The sequence below is a fragment of the Lygodium microphyllum genome, chromosome 10, assembly GCF_053477565.2.
Source record: "Lygodium microphyllum isolate KBCC chromosome 10, Lygodium_microphyllum_v1.1.10, whole genome shotgun sequence".
NCBI lineage: Eukaryota > Viridiplantae > Streptophyta > Polypodiopsida > Schizaeales > Lygodiaceae > Lygodium > Lygodium microphyllum.
In genome coordinates this window covers 54,831,644-54,842,121 of record NC_141144.1, presented here as the reverse complement: position 1 = coordinate 54,842,121, position 10,478 = coordinate 54,831,644, and positions in this window count along the sequence as shown.

Genomic DNA, 10,478 nt, shown 5'->3' with positions numbered 1-10,478 from the left:
AAGCTAGGGTTAGGGTTTCCCCTGCCCCTAGGACTATTCACACTCATCTGCCCTTATACTCCCTTGCTTACAGTGGGTTCCTATGCCTGCCTTCTAACACCCCCCCTCAATGCCAGGGTGGCATTGGATTACAAAGCATGTAAGAGGTTCCCCCCCTTTTTGGGATGCTTTTATAAATCAGGCTTACAAGGTTGTTTTAGGTAGATGATTTAAATAGTCAAAACAGTCAATCTTCAGATGGATTGGAGGCATAGTTGGCTACCAATTCTTTGGGTATTTCAAGAGTGTTGGGGCATTTACTAGTGATATGCCCTGTCTTCTTGCACTTGTTACATTTCATCTTCTCGGGATACTTCTTCCAGCAGTTGTTTACAAGATGTCCTTTTTTCTTATAGAAAGAACATCTAGTGAGAACTGTATGAACCAATACTTGATCACGGGAATTTGAAGTTGCCTGACTATTGGTGCTTTCTTTGTGGTTCCTCTTTTCTTCATCCAAACAGGATTGAATGGTACTTGCCAAAGTAGGATCTGGAATGTTGGTGAGAGTGGTTACAAGAGTAGGAAACACCTGTTTTACAGCTTTTAGGAGAATAGCAATAGCATCTTCTTCATGTATTGGAGCTTGTACAGAGGCAAGCTATGCCATAAGTCCCTTCATATCAGAGATGAATTTTCCCAAATCTTCTCCTGAACGATATCCCAAGCTAAAGAATTCGATTTTAAGGAAGATTTTAATATTTTTGCCAGTGGCTCCATAGAGCTTTTCAAGCTCATCCCATTTTTCTTTAGCAGTGTTTAGTTGATCAAAATGATGAATCAGGGATTCATCTAAGTGTAATATTATTATTTCTTGAGCACGTTGGCCATCCTCTATATCAACCAGATTTGTAGAGTTTACAGCTCTACTGCCTTGAATGAGAGGCCAATACCCTCTCTCCATCATTTTGTATTTTATAAGTACCTACCATGGGTGGAAATATTTGCCATCAAACTTTCAAATTTGAGGACAGATATCAGCATATGTTGTGGTCATTGGGAAGGTCTTACCACTTGTTAGGACAAGGGTAGTGTCTAGTCCCTTACAATTTTTCCACTGAATGCGGAAGCAAATTAGACAATTTGAAATCAAAGTTGCAATGAAGAGAAAGGCTAAAAATCATATAAATGTAATATTTCAAAGTATGACTTTGGTGGTCCTTTCTTATGTGCAAACTTCTTCCGAGGTTTAATAGTCTTTTTAGGTTTTAATGAAGTAAACCTAGACTGGACTTCAGGCTCCTCCTTGTGGTATGGCTTAGTGGATGAAGCTGGTGTTGGAAAAGTTGGTCTATGATCTCAATGCTTGTTGCTGATGATTCCGAGGAGAGTACAATGACACTCATGCTTTTGATTTCATTGACTAGTGTACTTGAGACAAAGTCACTCACGGTATGCAATACACTTCTAGTGTATGATGGTCTATCTGTTAATTGTACACATAACCTTACAACAATATATGAAGAGGAATAAAAAACTCACTGGATTTTAGTGAATGCCCAGTAAGCAAATGATTAGATGATTCATGATTAGTGTTTAGAAAACATTATTGTCAAGCTTAGTGAAGTGATTGAATGGAACCTGGTTGGAAGTTGGCTTCCCAATGCTTAGTGATGTCCATTGAGCTTGCCCAAGAGCTTTAGAATCAGGAATAGGCTTCAGAGACTCTACTTCAGTGATTAGAATCACTGTTAATGAAGCTCAGAGTGAAAAAATGACAAAATGTCAAGCTTGGAGCTTGTTGGCTATGGCTGCCTCAAAATACACAATTAGGGTTTGGCAGAGATCCCTCTCTGTGAGAGGAATTTCTAGTAGCCCTCTTGTGGGAGGATGCCCACTAGGGGGCTATAGAAGCCCTATGGTGGTGGCTGAGATTGCGCCGCCTGTTGCCCACGCCATGCCTGAAGACGCCATGCTGTCAGAAACTGCACCGTTTCTGGGATTCACGCAATGCTTCCCACGCCATCGACTAATCCCGATGTCTACCATGCGAGGCTGATTTGCCCTGAGATAAGCAAGAAGTCCCTAGAGGAAATTAGAGGGAGATATGGCCTCCTTTTTCCTCCCCAAGTCCTCCAATGGAGGTAGGTTGCAGGCAGCTATGGAGGAAAGAAGGATAAGATGTAGGAGGTAGAGGCTCATGTGCACTTAGTGATAGTTGAGGCTGAGAGAAGCTGAGGAGATCAGAGGTGGCTGTGATACCATGTTGAAAACCAGAGTTGCAAAATTGGAATGTGTGCACAAGAGGGAGAAGAGAGCTCAAAGTACAAGAATGAAATCTTGCTTACTAAGTTGCTTAGAGTACAACTTGGGTACACGCTGTTTATATAGCCTTTGCCAAGCTAGGGTTAGGGTTTCCCCTGCCCCTAGGACTATTCACACTCATCTGCCCTTATACTCCCTTGCTTACAGTGGGTTTCTATGCTGGCCTTCTAACAGTAAGGGGATAATATTTGACCATATGGCCAAATATTAACTATATTGGGAATTCCCAAACTATATAAAAACTCCCAAATTCCCTAATATAATATTTGTAGGTCATCATCACTTATGAAAACAATTTCCATGCATCCACTATATGATACCATATGGTGCATGCAATGTAATTGTTTATGATTATCATGCTGAAACAAGTTTATTCATTAACAATCAATATTGTGAATGTGCAAAGATAGTTCTTTTCATGCTTTTCTTCTAAACTGAGGGTTCTTCGTTGCTTAGGGCTAGTATGGAGCTTTCCGGTACTACTAGACCCTTTAAAATTTAAACGACACGTATCCTATATATCATGCATCATAAAAACATCAGAATTCAACATACTTTAAACATTCAACAACCCCCTTCTCCCTACTGTTTAAGATTTTGCATGCGTTGGTAGGTTTAAGGCATATTTTTCATGCATTTTTCTTTCATGAAAGCAATAAAAATCCACTTCAACAAAGAGATAAGACTGAATTGAGGCTAAAGCTCATGCTTTAGCTCTAGCATACATTCACAAATACAAATCTTATTTTTTCTTATTTTTTAGATGAAAAAAAACCTATTTTTTATTTTTTACTATTTATGTATAGGTAAATATGAACATTTTTGATTTACTGATTTAGAATGATTGATTTTACTAAGAATGATTTTTCTATCATTGTTCAACCCATATGAACACTCCCCCCCCCCCCCCCAAAGCACATATTTTCCTTTAAAACTGCAAATTGCGAGTTTTGCATGTTTAATATAAAATTATTAGATGATTGATTTTTCTTTATTTCTTTAACATTATTGATAAATTAGAGCATTGCCAACCAAATTCAATCATTTCCAACCAAAATTTATCATAAAACAATGAAATCTACCTTTTGCTCATAAAATTGTGCATTATGACACACGTACTTCATAGTTGGAGGCTCGCTAATGCTTCCCAATAGCCGTTGACAATCCGTCCAACCCTAATCTATGCTTCTTTATGTTCTTGCATCATTGAACAACCAAAATCTATGCTTCTTTATGGTCTTGCATCATCGCACAACCAGAATCTTTCACGTCAGCCCACCTCCTTCTCTCATACACTAATCCATGAGAAAAAACCACAAGAGGAGAGAGGAGAGAAATGAAGGGCAAGAAAATTCTTCTTCTTGCTGCTAATTGCCAAATTTGGGGTGCCGAAAAAAACACCCCCAACATTTCATGAAACTTCATGTCTCTTCATTCTTCCCACTAACTAAGGCTCAAGACTTTAACCACAAAAAAACTACTTAGTGTCCTTGTCTTCACACTTTGGCAAATGAGCTTAGATTCAAATATGCCTAGATGGTTGACTTCATGATGTCGAAAACTATAAATTTGGCATTTGTCATTCACTTTTCAGCTCTCGGATCACATAGCTACTTTATAACGTGAAACCTTACGGGGATTAAATGGGGAGTCAAATAGACTCCGATTGACAAACCGAGACTTGCATTGGGTTCCTGGCATCAAACTCTATCTAGGAAAACTCCAGCTCATGATCCACAACCATTTAATTTTGCATGAAAAATTGGTCTTTTACGACCTCCCATGCTCTTTTTTGCTTCAAAACGAGCTCTAAAAATCCTCTCTCATTGGCAACCACCAGATAGGGCAAATCAGCCGGTCGAATCCTACAAAACTGATATGCACAAACAATAACCATAAAAAGCATCAAGCTACCACAAAAAATAATAATACTCAACAAAACACAAGAACAACTCTCACCCTAACCCCTGACAAAATCAAGGCATGTAAAACCACAAGGGATAGGCCCAACATAACTTGGCGGAAATCCAGAGTGTCGCTAACCATTTACTCCGACAACACAGAATGGCAAAAAGAACTATCTGTAATATTTTTGCACGAAATATTAAAGAATTTTGACCACTACACGCCCATGCAAAAGTAGTGCTAAGTCATCTCTCGCAATGGAATAATGTTAGGACTAAGTCCTTACCCCGCGTGCTTCAGTAAACAACTCACCGCATCGAGCGTAGGAGGCCGAGGCTAAAAACTCGCAAGACCACACACGAACACCCTTCACGGGAAAGGCAAGTGGATAATGGATAAGAATTTTGTAAATTTTTTTATTTACCCCCTTCCCTCAGCCGATGCATGGTAAGGGAGAGGGAGTGGAGCTAAGTGGAGGAGAGAGGAGTGTGGTGTGGAGAAGCATGAGGGAGGGGAGGCATGCAAGCCAACCACGTGGGAGGCTATCTCCCCCCCCCCCCCTTAACCTATAAGACTCCCCCCTTGAGAGGGGAGAGAGAGGAATCGGACGCTTGTTGCTATTGCTTGAGGAGGACGCCACTACGTTGATCCACCACACTGCCATGTTGCGTCATGCCACCACCATCCTCCCCCCTTGAGAAGCCAATCAATTTGTCAAACAAAAGCTTCTTAAAAAACAAGGCTTCCATAAGCCTTGTATACACGGCTTTTCCCGGGTTTTTATAACCACGCCTTGTAAATGTAATTTCTGCGCGTGAGGGGAGTAGGCAGATTTTGAGGCCTGATTTCCCAAAGCCTAGAGGGAGTTCGTAGATTGGATAAAGGCAAGGATGAGTTTGCGGAGTCAAGAATCTACATCATCGATGGCCCCCAAACAAAAGACCCTATGTACCATGCATATTGCATGCGATGATAGTTACGTCCTAGGTTGGCCTAAGTGTCGAAGGACGAATTAAATCATTAATGGTCTCATGGCATTCATGCATGAACTTCTTTTATCGATGATGGATTTGGGAATGGATGAAATTGTCATATTAAAGCCTGAATTCAATTGCATTAAACGAAAGGGTTATAGGCATAGTTCTTGATGTAAATCTATGTAGGTTTTATGCGAGTTATCCCCCAAATTGTCAATCATTATGATTTTAGCAAGGAAAAGAAATGGTCATTGCAAACCCTATAGTTGCATAGAAGGAAAAGTCTATGATTCACATACTTGCAAGGAATGTTGTATCATGAATTTATTTATTTGCATCTCTTAGGAAAAGTATTTGCATCTCTTCTAAGCAAAGATCACTCTCATCCCAAGACAATTAGATCGTTTGAGGTAAATCGATTGTAATGGCATAACCCTCAAGGGATTCGGAAAAGCATAACTAATTGGTACAACGAACACTTCACAGTGCTAAGTAGGGTTTAGTATGTTAGAAATTCTGCCTAGTATCGCACTTGGGATGCCAAGTCAAGACTTTCGACCTCAAAGGTCCTACCCACATTCACAAAATGTTAGGGTTAGTTAGACACCCATACAATAACGATCTAGGGTTTTTACCCTAGGGTAAATTGACCTAATACTAGACTTTCGATTGAGTTTAGAAACCCTAGGGCCAAATGTTGTCGGCCTAGTAAGGTTAGGGTTGGGTTGGGTCAAGAGGACTCCCAAGCCCTACACCTTGACCAAAGGTATTCTCAGCTAAGGAGTACCGTTTGATGGGAGAACTAATCCCGTAAGTTAGATGCGACCCCTATGCAACAAGTTGCAACGTCGCATGGTTTTGTGTTAAATCACAAAATAGAGTTGCCACTCCTTAGAACGAGGTTGGCAGGTCCTAAGTTCAAGTCAAACTATCTTGAGGATGAGTAGTCATCCTGCTACATCACCCTTCTGTGAGGCTGAGTTGCCAAGATAGGGTAACTATGAATTGCCTAGCAAGCAATTAACAAATCAAGTTGGGGCGATGAGGTTGCCCAGGATTTACTGTCTTAGTTTAAGGAACCTAAGGTGTTTGTTAATTTGGGTTAACAGGGTATAAACCCTAACCCAAGGATAAAAGGGTAAACAAACAACAAAAATCCTTAAGGATCTTGCCAAGTTGCAATTGATCCCATATCGAATGCTGGATACATTCGGAGAGAAGGATTCACACCTTAGCAGTTGGCCAAACAAACGACCTTTGGATTGATTGTGTTTGTACAGTTAGGAGCACTGTTTGTACTTCTTTGCTCAATGAACTAAAGATGGAAAAATAATTAATGCTTCAGGTTGAAGGCCTCGAGGGAGAGACAACATCAGTTACCCCCGACCGTATGCCTGACCCTAACCCAGGGGGTTGTTAGCCGCGTCCAGTACGTGGACTGAACCCACCGCAAGAGGTCTCTCCGTGGGTGCTACTTGGAGCAGAAGGACGCTTGTGTGCCAAGGGGGGCCCTGGCCATAAATCCCTTTGCCTCTGGGTCCTGCACAAGAGGCCGACATGACTCGGGATTGGATCTCGAGGCCTGCATACTGGTCTACGGGCGGAATCTTGAATAAGTAATCCCTGAGGATTGCTAGATTGCCTTCGAGCAGATTATGGATTGCCTTTGGGCGGATTATGGATTATCCTTTGGGTTGGATTATGGAATAGCCTACGGGCTGGATTATATTATGTATTCCAAAGACTGATAAATAAGGTCAATTGTTGAAAAGGAACTTGTTTGATATTGTTTTTCTATGTTAGTGCTTAAATTACATGAAGGAATTAGTGAATAATTGGCTAATTAAGGAAGCTGTTTTTGCGTGTCAAACTAAATGTGATAGATAATTAGATAACTAAAGCAACCCCGAGGAAAGTGCGGTGGATGTGACCATGGGTCTATCCTACGGAAGGGTGGTCCCGATTGGCCGGGAACTTTTTTCGAAGAAATTTGACAGCAAGGAATGATGACCTAGAATCTAGGATAGTAGAGTCCCAATTTATGCTATTTTAGGGGAATGGAATGGGACTATGCCTTTGGGGCAGAGAGGTCAAGCCTTGCATTCCTCTCGTTTCCCATTCTCCTTGAACCAAGTGCAGCATGAATCCGCTTCAACCCTGATGTTTCTGCATAAAGTAGTTTACGCTAGTTACTCTCTAGGAACTTGACCATTAGAAAAACCCTAATTCAGGTCATACCCAGTAGGAACGGCCGGAATACTTCTGCTTCATGGCAGACTCGGGAGGACCTAGATCACAAACCCCGTGTCATTCCATGGGAGTGCCGGGCGGCGCTTTCTGGACTCTCTTCCTGATGGGCTGCTAAGACGTGCCCTAGGAGAGAATAAGTGGACACGTTACAGTTGGTATCAGAGAAAACCAACGGATCTAATATTCACAGGGAAACTTAATAAGGAGAAGTAGAGAAAATGTTGCTGTTAAGAACATTTTCTTACTTACTTATCGATGCTCACTTGCAGAGTCATGAAGCATGGAACAGATTCTTGGTATTCCAGGTTATGTTTATGACTGCGATGCGAGCTTCGACTTATCGACGGATTCTTGATATGATCAATATCCTAGACACTATCTACAATCCTTTGCCCCTGTACATGGAACGGAGATGGACCGGTGATTCAGGAATCTATTACATAGATGCCCACTGATTTGCATACCTTCGAATCAACTTTAAGAGAATCAAGTGGTTGGAGGACTTAAAGATCGTGAAGCTGTTCATCTTTGTTGAGGCTCACACAAACACAACCCTACATGTCGGTGGTTGAAAGGTTAAGCCAAACAAGTATGTGTACGAGGAAGTGACTCGAATAATCCCTGCCGACAGAATCAAGGTGTTGGGACGTTATGAAAAGAACGGGTATCAAAGGAAAGGATACCCTAATATTCCAATGACCTATCGATTCCTGAAAATCCATGACCCCAATCCATACTAATGCTCAGTTTCCGTAGCTGAATGTAACACAATCTTATTCTCCCCAAATTAATGTATCAGCTTGCTCTACCATCCCAAGAATAATTGTACTCGAAAGGGCTATGCCCATATGAATGAAATAGACTTTTTATCAATGACTGTCTTGACTATGAGTATTGATAAAGAAGTTAAGTGATTAGGTCACTTGGCTGAAAGCTAAATTGCACATGTAATGTAATGTGAGGAATGTTTAGCAAGTTTTTAACGTAAAGAATTTTAATGCCTAGGCACAACCTCAAGTGCAGACTCCTAGTCCGACCCCTACACCAAGTATGGCCGTGATTCAGGAGAAGAAGTTTCTTCTCAAGAAAATCAAACCACCAAAATTTGATGGCAAAGGAAGGACCATCCAAATTGATGCCGAGATCTGGATCAAATCCATGGAGGATTATTTTGAAGCAGTAGGTACTGCACCCGCTAACCAAGCAATGCTCGCCAAGATGAAGCTTACCGGCGAAGCAAGACTTTGGTGGAAGCAATGGTGCAGAGACCAAGGGATCTCAGAAGGGTCAGTTACTTGGGAGAAGCTAAAAAGAGTTGTGCGAGGAAGATATCTACCACCTGCCTACTGCACGCAGAAGATGAACGAGTTCTATGAGCTGAAACAACTTGGTCTATCTCTTGATGCATACTATTCAAAGTTCGTCTCTCTTTTGAAGTATGTGCCACAAATGGATATGACACAACAGGTGTCAAAGTTTTGTGCCGGACTAAACCCACCCATAAACACCTGCCTTGAATCAATGTGCCCGACAAACCTTCAGGATGCACTCATTCGAGTTGCGCCCATAATACAGGAGGTGCAGACCAGGCAACAAAATAACAAGACTTGGTCTTACAAGGATCAGAACAAATGAGTGTATAGATCCCAGGCAAAGAGAGCGCAAATCAACGCAGCCATGGAAACTGTGGTAGAGGCTATGGATCTGGGGTAGAGGAGGCCATCGACATGCATCTTATGGCAATAACAACCAGCAGGTATCGAATGCAAGAGGTGGTGGAAACTTTAGAGGCAGGGGGAGATCTAGCCCTAGAGGTAGGGGCTCCTGGCAACAACAGTGTCCATTTGACAATTTGAACAAGGATAAGGATTGTCATTACTGCGGGAAGTATGGACATATTGCCAAGGACTGCTAGAAGAAGCAGGGCAATTAGAAAGGCAAACAACATGGACATTTTGCTACGTCTAGTCAAACAGATGATACTTTAGGAGATAGATTTTTTGCCATGCAGTATGTAAAAGACAGAGTTGCTGAAAAATCCACTGATGATGCAATTTGGTATACTGATTCAGGGGCATCGAACCACATGACTCCTCACAGTGATTGGTTTACTGATATGGTGGCTGAAAAACATGGCTATGTCTGTACAAGTGATGACATGCAGCATAGCATTGAACATAATGGCAAAGTGCCTCTTGTGGTTCATGATGGTAGAAAGAAAAATTTGCATGATGTATTGCATGTTCCATCGATTACGAAGAACTTACTGTCTGTTGGTCAGATTGTCAAGAATCGCATGGTGGGGGGACTTACTCAAGATGCTGCGCCGAACACACACAGAATGCACAAGGAGAAGCTCACTCAAGAGACAAGAAGAGAGATGGAGGCCAAAACGTTTTCTTGCTCGTTTCTTCTTCTTCTTCCACACTCTTTACAATGTACACAAAGTATAGATAAGATACAACATAAAGGAAAGTGGCCTACTAAGTCAAACAATGCATAACCGACTACACTAGTCGACTGACGCTATAACTATGCCAGCTATAAATAGGTGTAACAGCCTGAATATAATAAGTAATGAGTCAGTGGCCATGTGAGAGTCATAATGACCATCGACGTGCTTAGTGTAGACGTGTGGACCCATCTAACCAGGCGGTCCATCATCAATGTCCGCATGTGTTGAGCTTGTCATCTCAATACAGATGATAGAGCAGAACTTGCAGGTTAGATTCAATAAGCATAGTTGCTTTATTGAAGACTTTGGCAATGGATGCAAGTTGATAGCTCGCGGTCACAAGAATGACAGAATATTTACTCTTGATGCTACATTGCCAGAGCTGAATTCAGCTATATTTGCCCATGGTTCGGGCACTATCAGAGACTTGGAAATTTGGCACAAGAGAGTGGAGCATGTAAATTTGCAAAGGTTGCAAATTATGTAGAAAAAACAGCTTGTTACAGGTTTACCCAAGTTCCAATATTCAGATATTGGTCATGTATGCGATGCTTGCCTTTGGTAAGCAGTCAAGGTTGCCATTTTTC